The 19,938-nt window shown below is 39.6% G+C and overlaps 1 long non-coding RNA gene across 1 annotated transcript; it reads left to right on the top strand.

Moving 5' to 3' along the window:
* The first annotated feature begins 11,607 nt into the window (after window positions 1-11,607).
* On the top strand, window positions 11,608-18,967 carry LOC118209236. Its single transcript, XR_004761687.1, has 4 exons — window positions 11,608-12,058; window positions 16,455-16,557; window positions 18,089-18,152; window positions 18,450-18,967. It is a non-coding gene; the product is annotated as an uncharacterized LOC118209236 (long non-coding RNA).
* Window positions 18,968-19,938: the final 971 nt, after the last annotated feature.

A 19,938-nucleotide genomic window follows, 5' to 3' on the forward strand; every position in this document is an offset into this window, starting at 1 on the left:
GGTGGGGAAACTGGGACTAGGTAGAGACAGGTCTAAACAGATGGGTTTTGAGTTCTCGTTTGAAAGGCTGGAAGGCGTCCAGGAGTCTGAGGTAACAGGGATAATGTTCCAGAGCCTGGGGCAGTGCAACTGAAACCCCATGCACCCATGGAAGAGAGGCAAGCATTGGGGGTAATGTGTCGGGATGAGGCGGGATGTGTTCATGGGCTTGGGTGTGAATGGCAATACAGGCAGCAGAATCTTGGACTAGTTGGAGTTTGGTGAGAAGTTTGGAAGAGTTACCAGAAAGGACAGCATTGCCATAGTCCAACCAGGATGTGACAAGGGCGGAGGGCGCGGATGAGAACTTCAGCTCTTGACTGGGACAGTGAGGGACGGAGTCGGGAAATGCAGTGGAAGTGAATGTAGGCAGTGTGATTGGTTGATCTGATGAAAGGTTCAAAAGAGAATTTGTTGTCTAGCACAACATCAAGTCTTAACTTGGGTGGAAAAGGCAACCGTGGTGCTATCAGTGGTGATTTGTGGGTCCTTAGATAAAGATTATTTGTTTCCATTGAAATTCGAGGATGTTTTGGGTCATCCAGTTGCCAATGTCTTCTGGGCAGGTGATGAGTGATGAATTTGACAGAGGGTTTGGTGGAGATATACAATTGGGTGTCATCGACATGGCAGCAAAACTGAATTCCATGGTGTCTTAGAATGGGTCCAAGGGGCAGTTGGTACTGTAAATGGTGAACAACATTGGACCCAGAATTGACCACTGAGGAACATATCAGTGACAGGGATGTGGCTGGATTTGTGGTTTTTCAGTGAGATAAATTGCTGTCCATTTGAGAGGTAAAAAGGGAACCAATGGTGAGCAGTGCCAATTATACCCACGGAAGATAATCTATGAAGCTGTGCTGAGGTCGAGAAGGATGAGGACTGGTGAGTAGGCCAGAGCCAGCAGCATGGAGGAGGTCATTAATGATTCTAACTAGTGCAGTTCCTGTACTATGGGAACTAAGGAATCCATATAGAAAAGCTATAATAATAATAATAATAATAATAATATAATAATACCTCTAGGGGAGAGCAGGTTTTCGTATTTGGCACAATTATGAAAATATTACTAGAGATAGATTAATACATTTTAATACAAATAACCTATATCCCTTAGCTATGAATACACACCACAATATAAGTTGTGGGACATACCATTCATTTGAAATGGGACCAGAAGTACTGAGAATGAAATGTTACATTAACCCCCAAGGTTGGGGTAAAAACTTGATGCAGGGTACACCCATCAGTTTTAATAGTTTTAAAAGTTAGGCAATTCAATACAAGTCCATGTTAAATGATGCAAACAGTATTTAAATTATTTTTAAATTGCATTTATATGTTTTGTGGCCTACCTATATCACTGAAAATCTATCACAAAACTGTACATCATGTTCCAATTCCCGTCTAATGTCTGTTTGATCCAAACAGCTGTAACAGTCGATGCCAGCTCACTATGTAGCCTAAAGTTAAAGTTGAGTTAAATATATCTACAAAGATCCAATCTGAGTTGGACAAATCCAATCAATTGGTTAATTAATAGTCTACTGACTACTACTGCTACTGCTACTGCTACTACTATTACTCCTACTCAGGGGTGGACAGTAACGAAGTACATTTACTTGAGTACTGTACTTAAGTACATTTTTCGAGTATCTGTACTTTACTTGAGTATTTTTATTTTTTTGGAAACTTATGACTATTACTCCACTACATTTGAAAGATAAATATTGTACTTTTGACTCCACTACATTTCTATGAAGGTTGTCCTTACTCCTTACTTTGAAGCATAGCTTTGAAGTCAACAGTTAGTTGAATCTTTTTATTTTATAAAATGTGATTAGCCAAACGCTGTGTTCCTCACAGGAGAACAACCAATCACAGTAGCCTACTCCTAATATGCTGTAGGTCAAGTTCAAAGTGCTTGCTTGTTGCACCAGTGATTGAACAGTTCAATTTGAACTTGGCGGCGGTAATGATGGCGACGTCAGAAGATAAGGATGATTCTTCGCCACCAGAGCACCCATGGCCATATTTCAAGTCCATGTTTGAGATTTCAAAAAGATTCATATTGTTCTAAATGTTTGCTCTGCTTACCGCGCACGAACTACATCGCTGCATTCAAAAACCGGCAGTCCAACCTGAAAAAGCATGTCGAGCAGGGGTTAAATTGGGGGTGGATGCGAGTGGACGGCGTCCACCCACCTTTGGTAAATAAATAAATAAATAATTTTGAATACATTTTTTCGTAGGCTCCAGTCCATGTGTTCCCTCTAGCCAGTTACTCGCTCAACCAATCAAAAATTGAAGAAAAAAACTCGTTTATATAGACTCGTTTATCAGTCGTTTATATAGACAGGCACAGAAAGAAAAATATCGTTGATTGTCTTGATTGTTTGGAAGGGGGCGCGGTAGGTAATTTCATTAACATGTAATTTAATCTATGCAACATTTTAAAGAGAGATGAATAAACAGCCCCCACGAACGCCGGCTATTATTAACGGCAACTTTGATTGCTTGAGCAAAATCAGCAGGTTGCTGGTAAGCAGCTAAACTAGGATTGAATATTTCCCACATAGCCTACATAACGTTTTATTCAGCGGCGACTGGTGAGCTGAAAATCTGTGGGGCGCAAAACTTTCCTTTAAACTAATCATTGATCTCAACCTGTTTTCATTAGTAATTTTCCTTTATAATCAAGCGTGCCAACGATCGAGTTAATCAAATGGCAAGTAGCCTAACATACAGTGTCTTCATACCATGTTAGAGGGATTAAATCATAAATTCTATTTATCGGTTGAAAATCAGTTTTAATCACCGAGTAGTCTTCACTTAAACAAGATACACCAGTCTGTTATCTGCCGTGTTAGTTTTCAGAATAACCCAGCAAAAATAAAACCTGCACTTCAATTGGGACGGTAGGTATGCCATCCCGCCAAGTTACGCCTTGGCGGGGGCATGCCCCATACCCTTAAAAACATTAAATTCTGTACATTCTGACCCCATTTCAACAGACAGATTTCATAAACATCTTCACGTTGTTGTTGTTGTTGTTGTTGTTGTTGTTGTTGTTGTTGTTGTTGTTGTTGTTGTTGTTGTTGTTGTTGTTGTTGTTGTTGTTGTTGTTGTTCTTCTTCTTCTTCTTCTTCTTCTTCTTCTTCTTCTTCTTCTTCTTCTTCTTCTTCTTCTTCTTCTTCTTCTTCTTCTTCTTCTTCTCCTTCTTCTTCTCCTCCTCCTCCTCCTCCTCCTCCTCCTCCTCCTCCTCCTTCTTCTTCCTCCTCCTCCTGCCGCCTATCCCACTAACAACATGTCTCCCCATTGGACATTTTACCGACATCAAATCGTCACGACCCAATCAAACACACGCAAAATACCCATACCTTTTTACTCTGAAACATTTCCAGTTTAAACAGCTAATGTGCCTGTGGCCTAGTGGGTAAGGTTATAGTCTTGGGGACATGGGGTCTTGGGTTCAAGGCCAGCTAGGGACATGTTTTTTTTAACCTGCTTTTACCCTCACTAATAATTGTCTACTACTTCTCAATTATTGCTTTTGCACCATATCTACCAGCCGTTCACCGAACGTATACACTGCATTATGACGTACCGTCTGCACGTTCAGTTATTAACCGGCTACAATATTGCAAAGCCATATGGATTCAACGGGAGCTCTTCTGTGCTTACTGGCCTGTGTTCTTCTTTAAAACCATGGACAGGTTTGCTAATGATATTTCACGCATTGCATAGCTATGTCATGGTGCTGCACTAACAAAGTCACAGACTGGTAAACCTCCGGTTGAAGGATTGAATCCTGCCTCGCCCTCAGGCAGATAATTTCCTCTTTTACACTAACATTTTCTTACGCTTTTATATTTGCTTTACCAAAACTCACTCACGGCCACCCATATGCATTTCATGACGGCAAATGTATTCCTTTTATTAAGAACTTACACCAGTTCACCACTGTGCCATTTCTACTAACTATATTTCTTCACTTGGCTACTGTACAAAACCTTCTTATTAGCAAATGCCACGTTTCTACATTCATGTTACCTCGCCCTGTTCTCTATCAAGCCACATACAAATAATTACTACGTATGTACGTTCTGCAACTCCCCATTAAAACATTACATTTAAAATCATGACTCACTCATAAGTATAACTACTAGTACTGAACATGAGAAAAGCACATCAGTGCAATAGATTTCACACGTTACTTAACCCTCCACTTTAACGGCTAATGCTTTATACAGACTGTTATATATACCGTTCCATAAGGAAACTAAGCTTGCTCATGGTCACTTCATTTACTTCGCACTATAGTCTGTGATCATGTCAACCTTCACCTACATGCCCATTCTGCTAAAAACATATTGTTTCATAATTTCATCCTAATTTCTCTCACACTGTTGTTATTTTCTCATATGCAAAGCCTGCTGGGACATATGCGTCTGCTCCTATTCTCCACTATCAAGTTTTCCGGTTCTAGCTTAGCAAAACAGCGAAGAGGATTCCCACCTGCAGATAAGCCTATCAAAATGCCTTATAAACCTTACAAACACTAAAAGTGCATCTCCACGAAATAGCAGACAACGGAGCAGGACAGCAGGGTACACAAGTTGCGACCTAGGGAGCTCTAATTCTACGGGCTTGCTGATTCTTTTCTCAATCAAGGCTCGTTGGATGGCCGTCAAATCCGTGAGTACATACACTGGCCATATTTCACCTGCGTTTCTGTTGCATTTACACTTACGCCACCGCACCCTTTGTCACAGCCACTGTTTTACATATATAGCAAACCGAAACTGTTAAACAGTACACGCTCATCAGACTGTACAAATTCACACAAGGATAGCCATAATCCACAACCGTTTCTTACAGGGTCACTTCGCATTTCTCACTCTCATAATAAAACGCTTTGCAAAAAGAAATGATATCTCATAAAAAACACATTTTCAACGTTCAAGTGACTTGAAAGAATTGAGGAAATATTGGGTAGCATTGCTTTGGAATACATCTTATTTAAGATAGCCTATATTGTTTGTAGTACTGTAACTTGGCGTCATTTTGATATCAATACTTTTAATGGCAGGCCTGGACTGGCATTTTTGTACGTTGAAAACGTGTTTTTTATGAGATTTTGTTTACAATCTACGCATTGCAGGTATTTGCCATGAATACGAGTGCGGAGAAAGAAGTGCATGTATCCGCAAACAAAATTTCATACTGCAAATGAAAATAAATGTAGGCTATAAGGCCTAGGCTACTCGCTAAAACTGCCTATTTGGGGAGAGCTGGCTATATATGATAATATTGAGTAGGCCTAGCCTATTTTGTGGATTAATTGTATTGATGCTCAATGAAAATCGGCGGAAGATTCCACCACTGCTTAGTGATTAAAAACGGATTTTTCTAAATCGCATTTATCATTTAATCTCCCTAACACAATGCGAAGAAGCTGTGTCCCTTTCCAATTGATTAGTCAGATGTTTGCATGCTTGTTAATCACTGAAAATTAATTAAAACAGTTTGAGATCAATGTTTAGTTTAAAGGAAAGTTTTGTGTTCAGTTCAAGAAAGATGAATAAAGGAGGAAGAAAGTGAGGACAAGAGGAGGATGTCCGATTATTTTCGTGGGTAAAAAAAGATTCTCAGCATTAATGACACTCAATAAACTCTATTATGTAAAGGCTTGCATCAATAGTATACATTCTTTTTAAAACATTGTTTTTCCTTACAAATTACAAATATGCACACAATACATTAAGGATACAACTGTTTTGAGCTGAGACATTCATTTTACCTTTTTTCACCTACCTACCACCGGATCTCAGGGTCCACCTACCTCCCAAATCCCAATTTAACCCCTGAAGTCGAGGTATGTAAACGCTAGGTAACGGTAGCCCGTTTGCTAATTATGAAGTTGTCTGAGCTTGTAGTGTTTGCAGTTTTTATGCTAGGATTGGTCAGATGAAATTTTATGGAATTTGAGCGAAGGGTCATCCAACTGTTTCACATTTCAGGCAATGCTATCTATCGTGTTGCTATCTAATAACAGCAAAAGTGCATCTGTAAATGAGCTTCTGTAAATGCATCATAGAAACAATACAGTGTGTTGGCATTAAAAAGTAAGTGTACTTCTGAATACTGAAGTATTTTTAAAAGCAAGTATTCCAGTACTTTAACTCAAGTAAAAATTTGACTGAACAGCTTTCACTTGTAGTGGAGTAATATTTGACATGGGGCACCTATACTTTGACTCAAGTAATGGAGTTGTGTACTTTGTCCACCACTGCTTTTTTTTAATACACTGCTGTTAAAGAAATTTATCATAGAATATTCAGTAGCAAACCAATACGTGCACTTTGGGTACACAGACTACACTGTGTGCACACATTGTTTGAATAGCAGATATGCTTATCTAGGGCTTTCATTGGATTTTATTTCATGTTTGCGTATCTTTTGTTGATATAGCTGGATATTTGCAGAAGCAAACTACTGCCTTTCAGAATAGTGGCACAGCAGTTTTACAGGCTAAGATTGCTGCATTCCTTTCTCTGGCTTAGCTCTGTAAGTATTTAGTTGGCTTTTTTTAACATAGCATACCATACCATAACATAACTTAACATAATTACGAGACCAGGCCATTTGGCCTAAGAGTGCTCAGCATTTTCCTACCACAAAAAAAAAAAAAACACTAAAAAGTACATATAGTGCTTATCGTTGACCAACAAATTTGATCCCCCGCCCTGGGCGTGTTGAAGTGTCTCTGAGCAAGACACCTAACCCTTAATTGCTCCCAACGAGCTGATTGGTACCTTGTATGGTAGCCTTTCATCGTTGGTGTGTGAGCGTATGGGTGAATGAGAGGCATCAATTGTAAAGCGCTTTGGATAAAAGCGCTATATAAATGCAGTCCTTTTTTTGCTTTCTTTTTTCTTTTTTTAACCATGTCCAGTTTTCAAATTATTTGTACAGGTCTGGTTAGTGCTGGTCTGAGAAATTGATTTTGTCTCAACCACTCCTGGATCCGACTCCCTCAGCCATGCCTCTCTTACTGCTATCTCCATCCCCTAAGTAATGGGTGCCATGATGAGCAAACTGGCGACAATACGGACCTTTAACGATAAGAAATGACAGATAAACTGGTTAAAAATGGTGCTTACCTGGCCTGATGGGAATTAAGCTGTTTGGCATCTTGTATATTTGGCAAATTGTGATAGTCAGTAAGAACTGGCTGTTCCCCACCCTGTAACCAGCGCCTCCACTCTTCCAAGGCAAGTGTGATAGCTAGACGTTCACTGCTCTCAATTACATAATTTGTCTCAGTGGAGTTCAGATTCTGAGAGAAGAAGGCACACGGGAGGATTCTGGTCCCTGGAGGACTTCTGGGACAAGACTGCTTCTACCTCCACATCTGAGGATGTTTGAGCACAGGAGCTGTGATGAGGGACCACTTGAGTTCAGTGAAGGCCTTATGCACCTCTGGGTACCAGGAGACATGGGAAGTGGAGTCCCAGGTGAGGCTAACAGTGGTGCTAAGGAACTGAAGTTTCTAATAAAGCAGTGGTGAAAATGAGAGAACCCAAGAAAGTAAGTAAGTTACCATTAGAAACAACAAACCCTGAAAAAGACACCTTGTCAGTGTGGAACTCACATTTCTCTGGATTCACCAACAGTCACAGTTCAAGGAGCTTCTGCAGTGTACGTCGAAGATACAGTATGTGCTCTGGAAGAGATCTGGAAAACATCAAAATATCGTCCACAGACATTAATAAACTCCAGGAAAACAGGAGGGAGTTAGCCGAGAAGCTATCACAGTACAGTGGGTGCATAAAACAGTCTGCCATTCACACCCTCTTTAATATGCACCAAATGCTATTCACTGCATAGGTCCAATTTAGAAAATATAGTGGCCCTTGAAGAAACTCAAAGCCTGTGAACATCAATGGTAGAGGGTATCCATTCTTATAGTAATTTTATTAAGGCCATGAAAGAAGATCCCTGCTCCTGCAGGAGAGGTGGATGGTGTGATGTGTCTGGCAGCAAGCGCCTTCGTGATACAACTCTCCGAGGCCTTGGAATCTGGGGCCTTCAGGGAGGACTGATTCCAGGTAGCAGGTAGATTGTTTCCAGGTACAGATGATGAGCAAGTTCACTGGAAAATTGTTTACTGAAAACTGTCTGCAGGTCCTAGTATTCGAGGGGTGCTGGATGAGGTCAGGATCACATATTACATCTTTCTTTGATTTTTTCTTCTTTTTTTTCTTTCCTATATCACTTTTTATACCAAAAATGTAACTTACTGTATGTATTGTAGCTATCTTGTACCCAGTATTAACATCTCTTACCTGCTAGGGGACTACAGATGAAAATTAGCTCTTGAGCTAACTCTGGCACTGTACCATTTGATGCAACTGCGGAAATGTTGATTACTGTGTGTTGTCCCTTTTAAATTAATACATAAATAAATAATGTTTAACAAGGAGCTTATATACACTGGTAACAAGGTGAATAAAATTAACTAATGAAACACAGGTGCACATCATAACCTAATAACACAATGATAACATGACAGCCAAGATAGCGATTACACAGACAAAGGAAAACTAAGACTGGGGAAGTGGTGGCCTCTGTCAGTCAGACACTGAGATTTGTTATGTATATCCTCCATCTCAATATCTGCTAAGGCATTCTGAGTACTGAATATGCCTTCTGGTCTATTAGTAACCTCCTCTCTGCTAATACTCTCAACAAAGTAACAATTTAAGGCATCAGAAATATCCTTATTCTTATAAAGCAATCATTTATAGTTTTGCAATCAAGGAGCTACACCCAGTTTATATTTCTGAAATTCACTTGTGGCTTATTAAAGTTGGCACATCTGAAATGAAAAATTCTGGACATAGAGGAGGTCCTCCTAATTTGCCAGTATCTAAACCACCTGTGCAATGATCGCTTGTGCTCTATTTCCTCTATGTTGAAATTTTTTTCCAGCCATAAAGACACATATTTTTGTTTATATATTTTATATTTAAGTGAAGATATTATTTGTTGTTCACTGTTGGGTAAATAACTGGCTAGCACTAGCATTGATCACGAGCTAGCTAGCATTGGCCAGGTAGCAGGAGCCACTAGGTTTCTTGCTTTAGCTAGACATTCAGAAAAAATTTTTAAAAAACTATTGCATTTATGAATTTAATGATAAATGACTTTCTTTTCATGTTATTTTAATCTGTGGCCTACAGATTTAAATTAAATGTTATTGTTATTTACAAATGAATTTACCTGGCATTCATGATTTAATAAGTAAAGAAATTCATATTGCAAACATTTCTCTTTTATTGGTATTTCTCAATTGCCTTAGTTTAGTACAATAAAAAAAGACTGAGCCACTCAGTTACAATTTAAAACAATAGTGTTGTAAATGTAACTCTTAAAAATGCAGTTGATAAAAATATTTTTTAAATAAAAATGATAAAGTCTGTAAAACTTTGTTGTGTGCTGTTACAACAAAGTTGCCCACCATTCCTATTAATTTCCCAAAATTTCCCCATACTGGTGTAAGAAAAAACATTAAGTAAATACTAAACTGATGCCCAAATATGTTTAAATTTTGCAGTAAATCAACATTGTTAAGGGGTGTCTTCCCCAACCTTACTCTTTTTAAAAATCATGTATCAGGCCTTTATTCATTTATTGCTATGTAAAGCTTTGTGGACTTCTGACCTGAAACAATGCTCTACAAATAAATCTGGTAAGTGTAGGGCAGTTTACAGAAGTGCGTCCATTATCCCAAAGGGAAACAGACTGTGCGGACAGGAAGTGTGTGTGACGGCTGTGTGTGATAAAGACACTGCTCAGTTGCAAAACATCCTACAAGATCAGCATTATGTGAACCTTAGATGCTACATAATACAGTGTAATCATGTTTCTTATTGTTGGAAACCTGATGTCTGGGGGGACAAGTTGGTGTCGCAGGATCATTGATGTACAGTTTTGTTATGATTGTGCCTTTATTTGATGAATTCCTTTGATCTTCGGGTGTGCTTCGGCTTGGGGAGACCCTCCTGCATGTCATTCGTGTATAGCCATCCAACTCCGCGCACATTTTGCACCATTGTTTATTGCCATTATTGAACACACTGTACAATAAACTGCATTCAGTTTAAACTGGTATTCCTCTTTGACTCTTATCACAGCACACCTAGCAGTTTTAAGGTCCCAACAAACTCAGAGAATATCTGCACCCCATAGTGACTCGTCTGTACACTAGTGTCGTATCAGGATACACAGTTGCGTCTATGGAGGCTACACAAGCCAGATACACGTCTGCGTCTGCCAAGACAGATAGAGATCCGTTTAGAGCCACACCTCTGGTGGAAAGCAGTCTCCTCCATCTATGCATAACTGTTAGCACAGAGGAAAGGTTAAAACACTATTCTGGAGTCAGATAACTGAGATAACATGAAATTAATCCAGTCCCAGACACACCGAGTAACACTACACGCGATCCTTCGCCACTCATATACTTCTGCTGTCTGATGTATCTCAGGGATTTCTTACACAAGTTTTGTTAGCTGCAGATATTATTTCAAAGTTTCCTTGTGGTATTTTTCCTGAACTACAACTAACATTCATCCTATATATTGAAGTAGTCATAGAAGGTGTGTGATGTAACCATATTATTATTATTATTATTATTATTATTATTATTATTATTTAGCCTTGTTCTGACTTTCTGGCTTGCTGATATAAAACTGCAATGCAATGCTTTAAATTTTTGGCAATTTTACAGCTTTATGATATACTGGGCTTATGAACGGCCATGAAAAACACATACACTTTGTTCTTGCGTGCATACAGCCCTAGAATTAAGTGGCTGGAGAGAGAGAGATGCACTACACAGCTAAGAGAGATCTGAATGTAGAGCAGAAATCCTTGCACGTTCTTTCACTATTTTTGGGAAGGTGTTTATTTGTGGTTTGATTCTTCACAGATCGATTGTTGACGTATTGGGAGTAACAATGTTTGACAGAGTGATGTCAATCGTGGTTTGGATGCTGTCGGGAGAGCTGATGCTTTCTGGACCCACTTTCCTTTTTAATAATTAATTTCTGGAAATTACGCATCACACATCACTGTGTGTCACGGTTTTGGCGGGTTAGGACTCAAGTGCAGAGTAAAACACAGGAGGCTCAAACGGTAGCGTTTTAAACAAAGACTTTACTACCAAAAAATCAAACAGGGAACAAACAAAGAGGCCACAAGACAAAATCCGCATCCTTTAGTGGGTGCGCTGTTCTGCTGCTGCAGATAAATGTTTTTTTTTTTTTTTTAACAGTCGAAATACAGTCAAATAATAGGGTACTTGCATTAATGATGCACCTTTACCCTTAGTTGTTCAGTGTCATTCATTCGATTGTTTTCTAAATAAAGTTATCGCCTTTCCCAGATCGGATAGCCCGGCTGTTTGCCGGTCCCGACCACCTCCTTGTAAAGTAATGGGTGTGGTTCTTGTTATTTTTAGCCCGTGGCATTTGCGCAAACTGACGTGCCCACGGAATGTGCGGTCCTCATATTCATCCGTCGTAGAGGTTATTCAAGCTGTCTACCTCGTTCTCGCATTCTAGTGCAAGCTTGGTTAACCTCTGCGTAAGATGAATGTGCGGACAAAATCTAAAAACATGATCTAAACCGCGCTCGTTTTACTTAGCCGACAGCATAACAGCGTCCCTAGAAGGAGAACAAGACAAGGAGAACCACGCCTTAGCTATCAAATTCACGGAACCACACGAAGAAAATACTTTTCAATGACATATATACTACAGGCAATCAAAACAACACAAGAGGACCGCGATCGCACATTTTTATTTGTCTTTCCGTGGGAACTCGAATGTTTCCAGGAGAAACAGATTTTTACATTTTTTTCTTTTAAACTTCAGTTACGGGAGTTCCCTCGCATAGGCATATCTGTGTGGTCAGACGTGCAGACGCCCACAGGGAGGGGAAAGCAGTGAGTGACTCACACACACCCTTTGCTTTGTCACAAGACAGAAAGACTTTAACGCTAGCATTTTGTTAGCAAGGCTGACCTTTGTTCGTGTTCTATAAAGCACTCTTTTGGTATTGTGAGTCTTGCAAAAGCAGTAATAAAATGGCTATAATGAATTATATGTATTATTGTGCATGTTGTGAAATAGCTATACAACACTAAATGTACAGTTATATTATATATAAGCTGCAATAATGTATTTTACTCAGATGTTTTTTTTTTTAAATCATGCTTTACTTAAAATCGGGGTATTGTCCATAATACAATGCCCTCCAAAAGTGTGGAACAGTAGAATGAAATTGGTTATTCATTGTGTATACTTACAATATTTGTATTTGATATCAAAATATGAATATGAGAAAAAAGTATGGACAATCATCTTCTATTTCATGGTATTTACATGCATATGCAGTATGTTTTAACATTTATGATACAGCTGCTTTGGTCTCCCCCATTTTCAGCTGTGCAAATATGAAACTGATTTGCAGCTTTTCATCACTTTGGTAAATTTAGATTTCAACCCATTATGAATTGAATGTCAAATGAAGTTTTGTACATAGCCAAATATTTTCATAAATCAAAACATAGTTACTCATCCGTGCTGTGAACTGCAGAGTATGAACTCCACCACCACCTCTACCTGAGGGACACTGAAGTCAAGTATAAACTGAAAAAAATTAATATATTCATATTCATATCACATTCATTATGTATGCCATGAACTCCTAATGAAATCTAAAACTGCATAATGCAAGGCTAACATGTTTTATTGTTTTTTGTTTGCTGATACTTTTTCAGAACCTCACTGTTGTAGCCCAAATTTACCTTTATGTTTGATTTGCATAAGCTTGGATAAATTAAACATGAAAAAGCTTCCCTGGGTGGAATACATCTTCAGCTATTATGCGCTAGGTCAAATTTCCCCCAGTTGTATTATGCCTGCGGACTGCATGAAATAAAGTAAAATATTGCATCAATATTAAGTTAAATTTTTTTTCCAAATGTGCTTTATATTATTGGCTATTATATTTATAAACAATGAGCAGTAATACAAGAAGAGCTTGTCACCGGCTGTAATATTGGCTTGTTTTCATTGTTTACAAGTGTAGGGCAGTTCACAGAAGTCTGCCTCTTATCAGACCCTCAAAGTGAGACAGAATGCTTACTGTGCTGACAGGGAGTCAGCAAGTGTGATAGAGAGACAGTACTCAGATGCAAAACATCCAATTGAATCAACATTATGTGAACTTTAGATTCTCCATAATACAATGCAATCATGTTTTTTATTGTTGGAAAACTCATGTCATGGGGAACAAGTTGGTGTTTTTGGTGGTAGGGTGCTGACTAAAGATCTTGATACATATGGGTCAGCACCCAGCCAGATACAAAGGTTAACCCGGTGTGATATGCTTACAGGTATAGTGCAGGCAGGATCATCAATCTATACTGTTTTGCCATGATTGTGTCTTTTTCTGATGACTTGGTGTTTTGCTATCTTTTCAAGCATGCAGTGGTTCAGGGAGCCTCGCCAACACGGTCTCCTCCGTGTACAAGCCATTTACGCTTATGGCCATTTCACCACTCATTACATTACATTACAGGCATTTGGCAGACGCTCTTATCCAGAGCGACGTACAACAAAGTGTATAACCATAACCAGGAACAAGTATGACGAAAACCCTAGAGAGAAGTACCGGTCCAAGTACAGGGAACAACCGCATAGTTCAACTTGGACCCTGATGGTTAAACTGATTAACACTAACAACGAGAACGGCAACAACGCAATCTATGGAAAAATAAAAATATTATTGGCTATTATATTTATAAACAATGAGCAGTAATACAAGAAGAGCTTGTCACCGGCTGTAATATTGGCTTGTTTTCATTGTTTACAAGTGTAGGGCAGTTCACAGAAGTCTGCCTCTTATCAGACCCTCAAAGTGAGACAGAATGCTTACTGTGCTGACAGGGAGTCAGCAAGTGTGATAGAGAGACAGTACTCAGATGCAAAACATCCAATTGAATCAACATTATGTGAACTTTAGATTCTCCATAATACAATGCAATCATGTTTTTTATTGTTGGAAAACTCATGTCATGGGGAACAAGTTGGTGTTTTTGGTGGTAGGGTGCTGACTAAAGATCTTGATACATATGGGTCAGCACCCAGCCAGATACAAAGGTTAACCCGGTGTGATATGCTTACAGGTATAGTGCAGGCAGGATCATCAATCTATACTGTTTTGCCATGATTGTGTCTTTTTCTGATGACTTGGTGTTTTGCTATCTTTTCAAGCATGCAGTGGTTCAGGGAGCCTCGCCAACACGGTCTCCTCCGTGTACAAGCCATTTACGCTTATGGCCATTTCACCACTCATTACATTACATTACAGGCATTTGGCAGACGCTCTTATCCAGAGCGACGTACAACAAAGTGTATAACCATAACCAGGAACAAGTATGACGAAAACCCTAGAGAGAAGTACCGGTCCAAGTACAGGGAACAACCGCATAGTTCAACTTGGACCCTGATGGTTAAACTGATTAACACTAACAACGAGAACGGCAACAACGCAATCTATGGAAAAATAAAAATAAATAAAAATACAATTAGTCGTTAAGACAGGCGCATCGACTAAGTCACCTATGAAACAGCTGCCTAGTTACAACCCTAAGTTTTAGTCATTTACAGGGGGGAAGGGAGGGATGGGGAGAGGTGCAGCCTGAAGAGGTGGGTCTTCAGTCGTCGTTTGAAATGGGTCACAGTCTCAGCTGTTCTGACCTCCACAGGGAGGTCATTCCACCATCGTGGGGCCAGAACAGACAGGAGACGTGTTCTGGAAGTGCAGGTGCGAAGAGGGGGAGGTGCTAGGCGTCCTGAGGTAGCAGAACGGAGGGATCTGGCTGGCATGTAGGGTTTGAATATCTTGTGAAGGTATGCTGGGGCTGATCCCTTGACTGCCTGGTATGCTAGGATGCTAGGTATGCCACTCACATTTTGTAACATTGTATACTGTCATTATTACTAGACACAGTGAACAATAAACTGCATTAATTTAAACCTGACATTCCTTTTTGACTCTTACCACTGCACGCCTAGCAGTTTGAAGTTCCTAGCATTTAGACTTAGGATACCTGCACCCCGTAGTCACTCGCCTGTACAGTGTTGTAGGAGGATACACAATTGTATTTATGCAGCAATGAACTGTCAAAACAGACTTTTGGCAATATCTCCTGAAATATTTATTGAACGGTAATTTAATGATGGTAATTCTGTATGTTTAACCTGAAATATGTTGTTCAAGCTTGATGCATCTACCTAAAAAGTCTGTTACATTTTACCCCACTCAACAGTGGGGAAAACATAAACTATGATCTTTGCAACTTAAAATGGGAGGGACTATGCATAAAAATGACTGTCATTCCTACATGGATCACCCGATATGGATGTAAACACCCTCAAATTAAAGCTGACAGTCAGTACTTTAACCACATTGTTTCATTTGAAATCCAATGTGCTGGAGTACAAAGCTTAAACAACAAAAATGTGTCACTGTCCAAATACAGACTACACAGTTGTTCAGTAATTGTTTTATAATCTATTGAGACCATAGACTGATGGAGACACCGCTTTTATTACATATCCATTGCTGGCTTATTTATTTTTTTATTTTACCTTGTAATGACAGCCCTATTTTTCTGGTGCAACTGCCTTTATTAGTTATTAAGCATGAAGAAACGCACATTCTGTGTCAAAGTGCTTCCTGGTTGTTTATAGAGACAGTTTTTTGTGTTAAAGAATACATTATAACATCTTTTGAACAGCGATGAATGACCAAAATAAAAGGCCGAAGGAAACAGGGTGTGTCAGAGAATTGAGTTGAGAATTGTTTTAGTCTTTACTCATTAAGAGTTGTGGGGATGTTGAGTCATCCTGTGTACTTGGGCACGGTGGCATAGTGGTTAACACTGTTGCCTCGCAAAAAGGAGATTCTGGGTTCAAATCTGGGTCCAACCGGATCCTCTCTGCGTGGAGTTTGCATGTTCACGTGGGTTTACTCCGGGTACTCTGGTTTTCTCCCACACTCAAAGACATGCATGTTAGGTGCGCTCCTGCAGTTGTCCTTGACCAAGGCACTGGCCTCAGAACTGGAGTTGGTCCCTGGGCGCTGCACTGTGGCTGCCCACTGCTCCTAAGTAACTAGGATGGGTCAAATGCAGAGGACAAATTACCCCATGGGGTTCAATAAAAGTATATCTTATCTTACTTTTCAGTAGGGAAATGAAACTTGAATTTTCTCCTGGTTTGTGATGCTTAGTATTTATGCTAACAAAGTTTTTCTTTCAACTTTCTCAGAAGCACAATGCCCCCATTCATAAACAAAACACCCACACAGATCCTCACAAGTTCCCAGGGCATTTGAGTGCAAATCTGGAAGAAATGATGCTTCTATCCACTGGTGAGCAATTGACAGATGGTATCTGGTGGTGTTTGTGATATGTTCTGTTCAGTGGTCCAACAGATGTGACAACTGGAATTCAGTGTTCCGTGATTTAAAGCAGACTGCCATTGAGAGATTTCAGTCTCTAGAATCAATGTGGGCAGAAATTATTTTGAGGGTACAGAATGATCAGCAAATATGTTCATCTGTGGTAGTCCTTATTAATGCTGTTCTGGAGATGGCTGGATTGGCTAACCTCTGTTCTGTTACTTAACGGTTTCCCATGGGACCTCACAGAAGCAGTGATAAAAATCTATTGATCTACTTTGAGGTAGAAAAGAGCCTTATGGTTACAGCCACACCCATTGCAAGTGTAGCCTTATTTCAATTCAATTCAATTTTATGTGTGTAGTGCTTTTTACAATGGCCATTGTCACTGTCACAAAGCAGTGTTACAGAAATCCCGGCCTGAAACCCCCCAAGAGCAGGCCTACGGTGACAAAGGCGAACAAAAAGGTCTGGCTGGTAACAGGAAAAAGCCTTGAGCAGGACCTGACTCAGAGTGGGCAGCCCCACAACAATCAGGAAGAGTTAATGATTCTTACATAGGCAGGAGTTAGGCCCTTTCAAATTTTCTATTTTCAGTTGAGCATTATAGGGCCACCAAGTGCCCGTGCCAATGTATGCAACCATCAATCACTGTGCAGTTTCGTAAAAAGTTATCTGACACACGTCAGAAATTAGTGAAACATCAGAAGATATAATAATAGGAACTCTTACAAATACAATAGGGTTCCAGCACTTTATGCTTGGACCCATAATTATAGCTGCAAGTGGAAACTATGGGTGCCTAGCACAACAGGGCCCCTGCAGGACCAAGTTCTCCAAGTGTCAGACCTTGGGTGTAACAGCAGTGATGCATTAGCAAAGGTCATGTGGCTGTATAGGAAAAGGTGTAAGTGGTACACGGTCTAAAATGTGGATGGGTCCATGATGCTCTGTGTTTGACCACTTATTCAAAGTTTTATTGCAATCAGGAAAAGCGTTAAGGACATCTGCTTCTTTCCTGTTCGAACAGGATGTTTCAAAAGAGGGATACACTTTAGCAGTGTTCTGTATAATCCAATAACACTCTTAAGTTACTGCAATTCAATTTGAAATGCAGAACAAAATTGTGTTCAGACATTGATGTAGCATTTGGATGTAGCATTTGAGACCTAACTTTACTTTGCCACAAGGCTTCCCACATGACCTTTGGCTTCCGGCAGCCATTTTGTTAAAAATATTCCAGGATGTGCTAAAAGAAGGGGGGGATCAAAACATAGATGCTCTGTGTTCAATACTTAACACGTGTCCCAAGTTTCATTGCAATCAGACAAAGCTTTAAGGAGTTTTGCTCATTTCCTGTTTGGATATAGCGCCACCAATAGGCCAAATTGAAACAGATACTTGGGGGCAGCCTCACAGGCTAATCATAACCATGGTGACACAGTTTTGTTGTAATTTCATAATATGTTGTTTTTTGTTTGTTTGTTTTTTTTTTACTAAGACATTGAGCACATTCTGTTCCAGGCCAAGGCTCATTTCCAGTTTTGATAGGAAGTTGAAAAAAGGTATGCCCAGTCACTGCTGAGAAGTGTTCTGTACCATTCATTAACACTGTGGTGAAATTTTAACAAAATGAGACACTGCATTGAGGAGATATGGCCTACACATAGGTCACAGCTGGCATTGACTTCTGGTGACATTTATGTATGTTAAATATTTTTTGATAAGTAGTGACCAGCAGTGTCCAAAGAGGAAGAAACATAAAAATGTGGTTCAAATAGGACAAACGGTTTGAGAGAAGTTAAAAAGAGAAAGCGTGTATTTTTCATACATCAGTTCTTGTGCACTTTGCTCTCTTGCAGCCACATGGTTTGGCCAACTTCCAAAACCTTGACTGTGTTTTGAAGAAAATCAGATTCCAAGTCCAACAGAGCAAGTTGGGGTCAAACTGGACACAGGATTGAGGACACAGACCTACTTTTTGTCGATGCAACAGTTTGGCCACAGCTAGCCATTTTGTACGAACTTATCCATAATTATTTTACTAATTAATTACTTAACTGCAGTGTCCAACGAATCAAACAAAATAAAGTCAAATCAGACAAGTGCCCGAGGACAAGTCTGAAAGAAACTAGTTTCAATCCAATATGGTGGAAGTCCAGTCGGGCCAACATCAGGCAAGTATCGCAGAATCCAAATTCAGCACTCCAGCTCAGTGTCATGACAAGTGTGCAAGGCTGCAGGGCTCTGAAGCTACACAATGTGCTAATGAGACCGGACTTCAGACCTCACTCTCAGCCATGGATATCACCACTTAGAAATTTAACGTAAACAATTAATTAATCAGTGTCTGCAAGTAAATATGCGTTTAGGTTATATGAATTCTGTATTACTTGCATTGGAAAAGCTTCTTTGGTTGTTTTTCCACCATGATTTTATTATTTTCTTGATTTTAATTTGTTGGTGTATATATATATATATATATATATATATATATATATTTTTTTTTTTTTTTTTGCCATTTCTTCGTTGACGTCTTTTATACAATCACGTCCTTACTGGTTGGCCAGTCCTAGCCACTCTGGACTTGGAACTGGAACGTTCAGTCCACCAGTCTGCAGTCCCTTTGGGAACAACAGACACATCATATGGCTACAGTTTGATTGCTTTTTGTCAAAAGGTGTTTGAGATATGCACAGCCGAAGATCACAGTGTTTGTTCAATCACTGCATTGCCCCCAAAGGGCAATCTGACAAAAAGTCAGAGTTTTCAGAAAATTCTAAATAGTGGCAAATCCACCATGGCGGAAGTTATGGGTCCTTCAGGCAAATCTGTTCTTCAGCCCCAGCTGCATCTTCTGATAGCAGTTTCATGACCACATCACATGGTGTGAAAAAACCAGCCCTTTGAAAATTGCAGATTTGCCCTGGTGGTGGCATTTGATGCATGATCCGGTCAACCTGGGGGAAAGGGATAAAGGCTTGGCCCTCTATCAGTAAGCCAAGTTTCAAAAAGTGCAGTTTTTCACTTCATTTGTTGGAGGTGTATGGAAGTGAAGAATGAAGAGTTAATGGTTGTCACACAGTTTTTGTTTTGATCCTGAAATAAGTGCAACAAATGTTGGTGTTAGAGTATAAGACAAAAGTAATGTATGGAATGTTTTAAAACTGCAGAAGGGGATAATACATGGGAGTAGTATTAAAAGAAAATGACAAGATGAAGCAAATCGTGTTTATGAAAGTGCTTTATGAGTGGCAAATAACGTCGTGTGAGTGCACACGAGGGGAAGTCAAATTCTGGCAGGCAATCAGATTTAGGCCCAACACCCCTAATACGACCGTCTACATGTAC

This window comes from Anguilla anguilla, chromosome 12, assembly GCF_013347855.1.
Source record: "Anguilla anguilla isolate fAngAng1 chromosome 12, fAngAng1.pri, whole genome shotgun sequence".
In the NCBI taxonomy this organism is placed as follows: Eukaryota; Metazoa; Chordata; class Actinopteri; order Anguilliformes; family Anguillidae; genus Anguilla; species Anguilla anguilla.